This window comes from Sphaeramia orbicularis, chromosome 20, assembly GCF_902148855.1.
Source record: "Sphaeramia orbicularis chromosome 20, fSphaOr1.1, whole genome shotgun sequence".
Taxonomy (NCBI): Eukaryota; Metazoa; Chordata; class Actinopteri; order Kurtiformes; family Apogonidae; genus Sphaeramia; species Sphaeramia orbicularis.
The window spans coordinates 19,863,450-19,874,523 of NC_043976.1; positions in this window are offsets into that span (position 1 = coordinate 19,863,450).

An 11,074-nucleotide genomic window follows, 5' to 3' on the forward strand; every position below is an offset into this window, starting at 1 on the left:
AGGCGCTGGTCTATTATTTGTGAAATGGAACGGTTGATGTGTGATTGTTGTCTCTTGTGAAAGCTGTCGGTTCCTTCTTAAGATGCGGTCAGCCTGGAACACCTTTTCTCCTGAACACACTAGTTCCACACTCAATCTACGATGATAATCATGTCATTACACAGATTACTTGAATGACGCAAAAAAGTAAACAATTTGACAACATAAGTATAACTATTCTTTTTCCTAAGGCACTGTACACGTCTGTTATGTGTGAATGGCCAGCTAGTTCTACTAAAACAGTTTTGCTGTAACTTTAAGATTGATCTATGTCTCACAATGTATTATTTTATGTCTATGCTCTCACAAATAACTACACTTAACCCTACTGAGACGTGCTGTTGCATCTCTCAATACACAGGCGCTCTGCAGTGGAATGGATGTATCAGCAGGCGCCAGTTGATGGCACTCTTCTCTCTGTACCAGGCTCCTGGATGCCCCTACTGCGTGCTCCGACTACATGATGCAGCTGGCCTCATTTTAATGATTTAAATCACTTGAGGTCCACCGCCACACATTTTAGAGGCTTGACTGAATTTATCCTCGTTGATAGAGATCAGTGCCCTCAGCCCTGGACGCTGCCAGACTACAGTAGAGGGAGAGACCTCTCCGACTGACACGATTGGATACAGCTCTCCGCTCTGATTTTACTTTTGATCCTGCCGCTCTGACTCTGGCCCTGGGGACAGATGAGTGGAATGGAACGGTAGAGATAGAGCCACGTACTTCTTTCTATCTCAGTGGTCAGCCTTTTATACAGATGCAGGAATGAGTACTGCTAAAATGTAGACTCATGTATATTAAGTACGGCATTAAAACACATTACTGCACCTTGAAGTCCAGGATTCAAATAAATATTTCACCTCAATGACAAGCAGAGAAGCACATATTGTAAGTGTTTATGTATAAAAATGAGTTAATTCTTTTAAAAACAGAAATAACCATAATACACTGTTGTAAGCAGTTTCACAATGTTTTGAGTCACAGAAAGAAAAGGCTGGTTTTCTGCTTCTGCAGTTAAAGTAGGTAGAAACACACACACATGGGTGTTAAGTGCCCCTGTTGAACAGCAGGGCACAGCGAGGTGGAGGAGGAGGACTAGATGATACAAGTGTAACCTCTATACAGCAGGTTTAGGAGCCTACATAATGCTAACACACTTAGTAAAGAGCACATATGACCAAACAGCCCACATGCATAAACAGAGCTCGGTGGAACGACCAGCAGGTCACATCTGAAATGTGGCTTTTAGCCTTTGCATCTTACTGAAACACAGGAGGACGGAAGCTCGCTCAGGCATAGATAAACACTGCACATGTGCGGCGAGTCATACCGGTGCAAAGCCAATGATTTTTCCCAGAGGCCCCTCCACGTGATTGGGCACGCTCAGTTAATTCTCTATGTTGACCTGGAGCCCGCTGCATTATTGATTATTGGGAAGGCAATATATGTGTGTGTGTGTACAATGTTGTGATGGTGAGCTACAGGGGGCAGCACGGCGACAGAGGGCATCATGGTGTGCCACGGTCAAATGAAGGACATGAGCGAGTGCTGCAGAATTAGAGCTGGGAGCCCGCGCCTGCCTGAGCGAGGGCCGCGCTGCAGAGGGAGAGCAGAAAATAGCACAGCTGAGGGAGACAGAGAGACAGGCAGAGACAGAGCACATAAATAACAGGGCTAAGATTTCACTACCCTCTTCATACTCCATCACCTTTTGGTTCACAGGTAGCTCCCTGGAAGAAAGAACCACACATTTGAGTTTCCTAAAAGCCTGTCACCAGCGATCCATCAGATGAGGGATCTGAAGTCCATTCTGGTTCGTTATACAGTCGACTGTATTACCAACACACACATACACACAGTGCTCAAGAATTTACATAGCAAGCTATTGATCAACATTAGAACGATATTACACTAAGTTACACTGGGTTATATTCAACATCAGCGCTTACTAGAGGCAACCATTACTTCTAAGAGATGGTTTTCTTTTCTTCCATGTGTGTTTTTGAAATACTTTTTGCATTTGACAGAAAATTATTGAGAAAGTTGGTTTTCTAATATAATACGTTTCAGACTGCAACTACTTTAATTACTTCATTTCATGACCACTAATATAACACACTGGATTAGATTCATTTTCATTATATAGTGTTTCTAACAAATGTGCCGTAATGTTTCTCATTTCAAAGGGATAATATTGTTCAATTTCCAGCACTGACAGGCGTTCTTATCCAACAACATGACCATTAAAATGGTCAACCGTTATATTCTACAAATAAATCATTTTTTCCCTTTTTTTTAGCAACAAACATTCAGATGTAACCCTTTTGTCATTACCAACATGTAGATCAGTAACTGTAATTTAATGGCAGATTTTTTTTCAGCTGTATTTGTCTTGTAATCTAATTACATAATACTATTATGTGTAACTACAGTAGTTAATTCCCAGTAGTGATGTTTATTATAGGCAGCTATAACTTACCATGAACATAAGATGTGAGCTTTCTTTTTGTCTATATACACTTTACATGTGTTTGAGGATGTTATGAGCTATAGTTTATCACATGTTATGACCAGTATCCAAAGTAGTAACATGACTTACGGGTTTATTATTACTTTATAATCTGTGCAGATGTATCAGCATCATCTGTAGTCAGTTTACACTGTTTCCACTTGCCAACTTTGTCCTGTTTTTGTTTTCCCTCCCTCACTCCTTTATTGTTTCCATTTTTTTTACAGTGTCATCTATCATGGGAAATTCGACCCATATTGTGTAATTAAACGATCAATAGCTCTGTAATAGTGAGGGATGCGTCCAGGCCCAAACTCAGGCTACCATGACTGATTGAGATCTGCAGTGTAGATCTGACTCCCGTCCTCTGTGGACTGAGAGGCTGAACCAGTGGACACAAAGTCCTGTGAAGGAAACCGTCCACCGGGGAGTCACATGATCTGATTACTTTGGCAGAAAGTTGAAGCAATTATTATGTAGAATGTGAGATATATTTTCAATTTGACCATTTAAATTACTTTTTGCTACTTCAATAAAACCGGTTATAATGGGAAACACAGTTAATTCTATTATAGTTTAATTACGAGTCTTGGTAGCTATAGTTGAAGCTACACTGGTGTCATCAGTTTAAAAAGTGATACCTTTGTATGTATGTTAAAAAATCTATATAATAATTAAAGCACATTAGAAATCCTAACTTCATTGTTAATGTAATCATTTGCACAATTGAAAAATGTTATACTTATTTTTCAATAGGTAGAATATCAGAATTGTACTGCTTTGAAATGAAAGATACATCAAAATATTACGTTACCTAAAGCAAACTTTGCATTTCCCCCTCCTGCTGCAGTAATAAGCAATGCACTTCTCGACAGGTGTGTGGGTGTTCAAGCAAAAAAGTGAACAAGGCTGTGGCCGACACAAAATCTCATTCCAGGGCAGCTGTTAAAAGCCAAGTGTGAGGTAGTTCTGAAAATGCCAGCAGCCATTTCTTATCTCTCATCACAACAATTAAAATAGTCTAGGAGGTAAAACATAATGAAACAAACCTGGACTCATGGGTTTCCATAGAAACATGTATAATTATGTTAATTAGACCATTGTGAACAATCCATTCTGTCCAAATTAAGTAAATACGCTCAGAGATTTAAACACATTTTCTCAAGAATATACAGAAACAACGGTGCTCCTGACATTAAAGGTAACACATTTGGCTCCTTCAGGTGTAATGACATTTATGAGAATATAAAGATGAGGCTTTCTTTGTCCCTAATTACACTAAAGTAGGATGAAACAATACAGTAGGAGAAGTAATTACAATAAACATTGCTTAAATTAGCATGTATATCAGTGTCATGCTTTTTGTTCTGCTATTAACACTGAACTCTAGTCTGGATCAAATCACAGTTACTTGTTTTAAAAGCAATTGTGCTTAAGAAAGTGATCTGAATGACACAAACCAATACTAATTATGTTTTTTTTTCCCACAATTACTCTTACTTGTGTTTTCTCTTGATCAGCAGAAACAATTGGATGTTCATAATAGAGGTAAAATAAGTAATTTTTCAAGACATTTAAAATCTATTGTTTGAAGCAGAACAATAAGCAGTAAAGCATATTGAAATTACTGAGAAACAATGCTTTTATTTCAAATCAATATGAAGCTTACACTATATGTAACGTTTGCATCTCTTCTAAAGATTTATGTAGCTACTCTAAAAGCAACGCTTTCAAAGAAGTGTCAGAGGTCAGCGGTATAGCGTCAAGGAGAAGCGTCGGCTGTCACACTCGCCCTATAAACCCTGACCTTTGGGGTTGCACATCATCCACAGCAGGTCACTGGGTTCTTGGTCACATGGTTGTGGAGGCCTGTGGGGAATCTATACTAGACATGAGCTACAACCGCTGCATGACAGCAAAACATGGCCACTGTGTAAAGATTAACCTCTGACTTAACATCCTGTCAAATGTTTCACCTGAGCAAAGTGTAAGAGTTACAGTCAGTCTGATATACAGTCGCACGGAAGATACGCAAGGACTGTAATAATCAATGCGGGTCACAATTTAAGAGTTGTTGATGTCATAGCCTCCTTTTTTAATTCTTTGTCACAGATATTACACTCCCCTTCACTAGCACTGCTAATAATATTGATTCCCCTTCATGCTACATCTTCAATGTAAATTGTTCACTGTGAGTTTTCAATTGATTGCACCAGACGATGAGGGAAATGTAAGCATGGTAACAGTGAGGCCATTGATTTGTGAAGTGATAGATAAAAAGCATTTATCATTTTGGAGTACCCATGATAATTAATTGATATTGATTGAAGCGGGCTATGAATGCTGATAGTATGCGAGCAGCTTTGAGAGGCAGGACAGAAATGACGATCCAACATTCACGCCGCTCTTGTGCACAGTGTGTCCTGAGAAGTCTAATACTCCTCTCCACGGCATTCAAGGAGTAAAGGAGATAGATATGCAGATATCTTGTGTAATTGAAGGTTATTATCATAATGCACTCTACCTTGTGTATTATTCATATTCAAATGGACAGGTTTGAGCTGAAAATATTTCACAACTCTCAGCCTTGATTGCAGATTGAGAGTTAGAGAATAGCCACCACTGATTTAAATTACACATGTGAAGAGGCAGGATGAGGGCTTGTCTTCTGTCTCCATCTGGAAGTTCATGCAATTTAAACATCAAATTATCAAGTTCAATATTTGATGTTTCCACTATTGCTGTTAAGAGGAGGATATGAGATCCACTTGTGCTTTGTTATAAAAATGGAGATTCCCGTATGCACTAAACTCCCCTGTATTATCCGTGGAGGCCCAGTGGTAGTAGGCGAATCATTTTAATGATGAGAAGGGAGAATTTGCAAGAACAGCCATTAGCTTCATTTAACTTAAGAGAATAATGTGGCTCTCGGAGCAAGAAGTCTTCCTTTTAGCATTAGTGCATGTCATGCTCCACATATATTGCTTCCAAGCTGGTTCAGAGGGAAACTTTGCTCTGGTCTATTGAGTCTTTTTAGCAATGTTAAGAGTAACACCCCCTAAACTTCTTTCCTTACCTTTTTATTTCAACTCTCCAAACACTTAGTCCTACAGAGGCTGAGATTATAGGACTTCTACCCTTTAATTTCTGTATGATTGTCACTTCCTTTCCAACACTCCAGAGCCTTCTCAGATCACTAAATCATTTCCTTGACTTTCTTGAGCCAAAGGTACCCACACAGAGGCGACCTCAGCTTTGTGATCTCCTGGTGCCTGGGCACACCTCTTCGTTATATGTATTTCTCTGGGAAATATCAAGAAGCTTGAACCTTGCTCTCAGTGACCCTCAATGCGCTGCAATCACACTCTACAAAGCACTCTGTAATTACAAGCATCATCTCCTCTTCATCAGTGGACGGAATGAAAATACCTGCAAATAACATGGACTCCTGTACCACAGTAGATAGGATGGTTGAACTGTAAGCAGTGTGCAGATTTCATTTTAAATTAAATACCAATAAAAGGTCAGAGAAAGATTATTTGTTATCCTGAAATAAATACATGCACTTCAGTGATGAGGGCAAGAAATTACCATTTCAATTCACTTAAGGAATAGCGGAGTTTACTGCGCAGTAATCAATCACATCAAACACGAACACACTGATGTCATTTTGTTGTAGAAATTTGCCAGATTGATTTCATGGATCTTCTGACCTCAGTAGTTGAAGGACAAAAAAATCAAATACAGCTTTAGCTATTTGTTCTGATTGAAAAGTCACTCAATTAAGGCCAATGATACTAGAGGGAAAGAAAACCGCTTTATAATGTGACATTTTGCAGTTTCACTAATAGATTTATGATTTTATTTTGGGAAGATAAAAAGGTTTGAATGAATGCTCCCACTCTACTATCACATTTTTCAGCATACAGATGTACATGCAGTTTAGTGAAAAAAGGCGGACAGCTGAAATGTAGGCAGATGTCAGTGGAAAACTCAATAAATCAAACGCGAGAAGGAGCTCAAGATGGAGACAAAAGAGAGCGGGCGAGAAAATTAAAGAATAACACTGAAAAAGGGAGAGGTGGAAAGAGAAAAACATAAAGCGAAGCTGGGATTTCACCACACGCTTTTCTCTGATTTGCTGAAATTCATAATCCTCTCTCTTCTTTCCCACACCCAAGATCCATTCCCAGCATCCATAATTCTAAGCACTAACCCAATCCCCCTGTTCACTTTCAAACTCCATTGTTTCTTATCACAGTCAAAGTGGTTGCTGCACAGATGTGGTGTGTGCTTTTTTAACACACCAGCAGCAGCAACAACAACTGATAAACACCTCAGTTTGCTTCTTCTCCGTTTTTCATCTTTCCCCGTTTTTTTTTCAGCTTTGATTTGAGCTCCTGCAGTGACCAAAAGATACGAACAGCAAGTATAACGCACTACACAGCATAGCGGTCTCTTTGTCCACAGCTAAATATACACTGTTACTCTCATCTCTTGTTATATTTTTAATGGCTCCAGTGCACTCATGTTGCAAAGTCTCTCCAGGCCAGATTCTTTCTCTTCCCCTCTCCTCTACGGCCCTTATCCCTCTCGCCTCGGGGCACTCGCAGGCCTGCCGAAAGAAATCACCCCCGCATCACTGGAGACATGCAGACACCCCCCTCACTGCTAAAATAAACTGCTCACCTTCCCTCTGTATTGTTAGCCCATCAGTCTCGCTTTCAGGTGAACAGGCTGCTTCTCTCGCGCTCTCAACCTTCCCCTGTGGGTTATTTTAAATCAGCGCAAATGAAATGGCGGCTTATGCTTAAGTCAAGCCTCATGCTGACATGATCCCACGCTAGAGCAACTGAAAGGTGATTTTGTTTTTAGTCAAAAGCTGCAGGGTCACATCATACACCTATAGCGATAGTGGGCTCTTTTTATTCATTCTTATGTAGCAGCACATGTGGCACATATGGACCTGGAGGCATGAGGAGAATTTAACAGTCACAGGGAAGTACAAGTGGATTTTTTTTGTTGCCGTTGGAGTCCTGTGCAGAGCTCCTCCATTACACGAAGCTCCATGCAGCTGTTCCAAAATGGCTGCCTCTGTGTTTCCGTTCTGTCTGGTGTCAGAGGACTGAGCAGAGGAGGAAATATGTGCTGCTGCGGATGCATACAGATTAGGATTAGAGCGTGAGCTGCAGCGCTGAGGCCTTTGTCATTAACAAGCAGTTTTAATCAGGGTCTGTCCCAGGGCTCTGCTGCTCGCCTCAGGAGCCCTGCAATCCTCAGAGAGCAGGAGAGGCAGAGATAGAGGGAGACGGAGAAGAAGAAAAGAGAGATGTGCAAAAAAAGAAGCAAGGGGGGATAGGCGATATAGGGAGGAGAAGAGGAAGAGGGAAAAAAGAAAAAGACAACCCCATAGTAGGCTATCATTGAGGAAAGGGTGGGGGAGGTAGCGTGCAGAGCAAGGAGCGCTAGATGTGCTTTTGCATCTACATGCTCTGTATATCCAGTAGTAGTAGGCAAGATGGCTGCTGGATGTGCTGTGCTCTTCATTACACTCCTTCTATGTGTTATTGATTTTTCACTGGCCAGGTGTCTGTGTATTATTTAAATGTTAAGATGTCAGTGTTGGTAATCACCGGCTCCATTAAAAGGCGGACTGCGCGGCCACAGCCACAGACCTGCAGAGAACCCAGGCAGGCAGATGAATTATTAAGGAGAGGATGAGGTTGTGGGACATTTCCACCGTCGCCTAGCGAATGTCATCCTACTCAGCCGGGAGACACACAGGCACAGGCTGGCTTGACAAAAATCGACAGTGACTTCCTCCTCCCCCACCCGGAACCGGTTTGATCCTGATTGCAGACACTGCAGCTGGCAATTTCCAGAATAATCTGCAGCTCCAGCCCTGCCTGCCCTACCCCCCACAGATCCGCCAGCTCTTCCCACCCCCACCCTGCCTTGTGCCCCGGCATCCTCCACGGCCCTCCAGCAGCATCGATAATATGGACAGGAGGAGAGGCCTTTGATTTGCTGAATCAGAGGATCCCATCTCACTGCCACTGTGTGTATGTGTGTGAACATGGAGATGGGCTGGATGGAGCCAAAACACCAAATCAAAGGGGTAACCTTAATGTAAAGGCAGAAAGTCCTATTTTAACACACAGAATTTTTAGAAATCTTCCACAGCAGGTAGTTTGTGGTTAGATAACAGCAGACTAATAAAACCCAAAGACACCTCTGCCATAAATATTTATTGCTGTAGGACAGATGTATGCACATTAATCAATAAATATGAGGAACAGATCAGAACTGGTGACACCCAATGTCGTATTTCTGAATAATTAAAACAATCATTTCCTCATCTGCACTTTTGCACGCTACAGTTTACTATCTGCTCCCTCTTTTATGTTGTTGAGTTCTTGTGTTTATGATTATATCTCCCTGTCAAACAATTATAGCGTCTTCAGCACACTGTTTGTTTTTATGGCATTCATCTGGAATAATGTCAGCATTAAAACACTGACTGGGTGTCACTGACAGTGATGTGACCACCGGAGAATGACTGAAATCGAATTATAAGCAAATTGTTTGTCGTGTGACTAAAACTGAGAATAAAATAGAAACAGCCTACAAATTTGGGATGTCAGTTGGGCAGTGTTTTCATTCATTTATCAAAGGCTCACACCTCATTACGATGCATTATTTTACAGGCTGCACGGGGCACAGGATCGATTGTGAACACTGGTAAAATTCTAGCTGCCTTAATAGATAGGCTTTGTCACTCACTGTTGGTAAGTGGAAACCTAGGGAGAGGAGCTGTCCTCCCACATGCAGCTGCTTATAACAAAAATAATTGTCCTATCAGATGGCTTTTCCTCTTCTAGTCAAGTTTATTAATACACACTTGATTACAAAAGCAAGACAAATCCTTCCTAGATCAAACTAATCAACACATCTCAAACAGTGTTTTTCATTTTGCATGATGGCGCAGCAAAATCATGCAATCTTTACCTGTCTTATCACAGCTCTGTTTAATTTAACAAAAACTATAACTGAAGGAGAATATTACCTTGTTTAGCATCCAAACAAGCTTGTGTGTACATTCTGCCATCATGCGCTTTGTAAAGGTGAAGTAGTTAATATTTGTGGAATTCTGCCTCCAGAAGTCAGACACTTTATTTCGTACTGTTTAAACACAAACTGTTAGATATGAGAAAAAAATATAGCACAGAGATAATGTCTGATGTCACGAACAGGAGTGTATATTTATAAAACATGATTTACAATTTGTGTATTATTTACTCAACAAGCAAAGATGAAAAATGCTTCAGTGATTTCAACTAAAACATGTACATTTACATGTCTCTCCAGTAGGACTTTCTGAATCCATGAGCTAAGCCTCCCAAGAAAAACATTAAGTGCCCAGTTTGCATTATTCACTTATTGTGCAACCTGCTATTATTTGTGCAGTCACAAATGACAAAGTAATAGAGGGAGACTATGGAACAATGACCAAACTCCATGGCCAGAATTTACAATATCTTCACATGCACCTCTGACACGGTGACAGGACGCATCAGTGTTGGGGTGACTGGAACAAGTCACGATTACTCCAGAAATGGAGAGTAATTTTCTCTCTATTTGAGATACTAGGTCTCAGCACAGATAGACATAATAAGATGTAAATTGGCTCAGGGCTGATATAGGGGAGGGGTGCCTCACTTGGAGTAACATGAACAGCAATTAAACATGGGAGAGATGGGTGTGTGCATTGTTTCCATGGATGTGAGCTTGAGCAGCGCCGCCGACCACAACATCATCACCAAAAACATGACCAGGGCAAGTCCACTCTGAGACAGGCAGAAGAAAACAACTATGACTTTTAAAATAGAACTATTGTCACTTTGCTTCATAGTTTGATAGGGACGCCTTTTAAATTCACATAGGGCATGATTTGGCCAACTACTATTAAAGTACTACTTAAGGTTTCTTGTCATCTTTGTGAATGGTGACAAGATTTTAAAAGAGATGTGCATTAAATTCATATTTTGCTTGCATTAGGAACCGTGTTAGAAAAAATAATGGCTCTGTAGACTGATAAAATTACTGTTTGTCCAGCAAATGACAAGACACACATATCAGTATATTGTTTGACTTGCAGTCACAGCAGCCCATTCAGTATTGACAAGTTCAGGGTTTCACATTGTCTGTGGCTCTTGGGCATCCAACTTAAAGTGTGTTATGTTTACCAACAGGCTGCAGGCTTAATGGGACTTGGGGGAGTCAATTGGCCCTTTGTGCTAACTATTAAGACCATTGAGAAAGAATGACAGCCTGGGAAAGAAAAAGGTCTGCACATTTGCACGGTTGTGCACACATGTGTGAATGGTAAGTGTTTGTATGTTTATTTGCAGTTCTAGTCCTGGAAATAATTGGCAGCTGGCCTAGCAGGGCCATTCTTGAACTGCGTGGCTAAATGTGGCCCACTGTTGTTGCTATGTACACAAAGATCTCAGCACTGCTGCC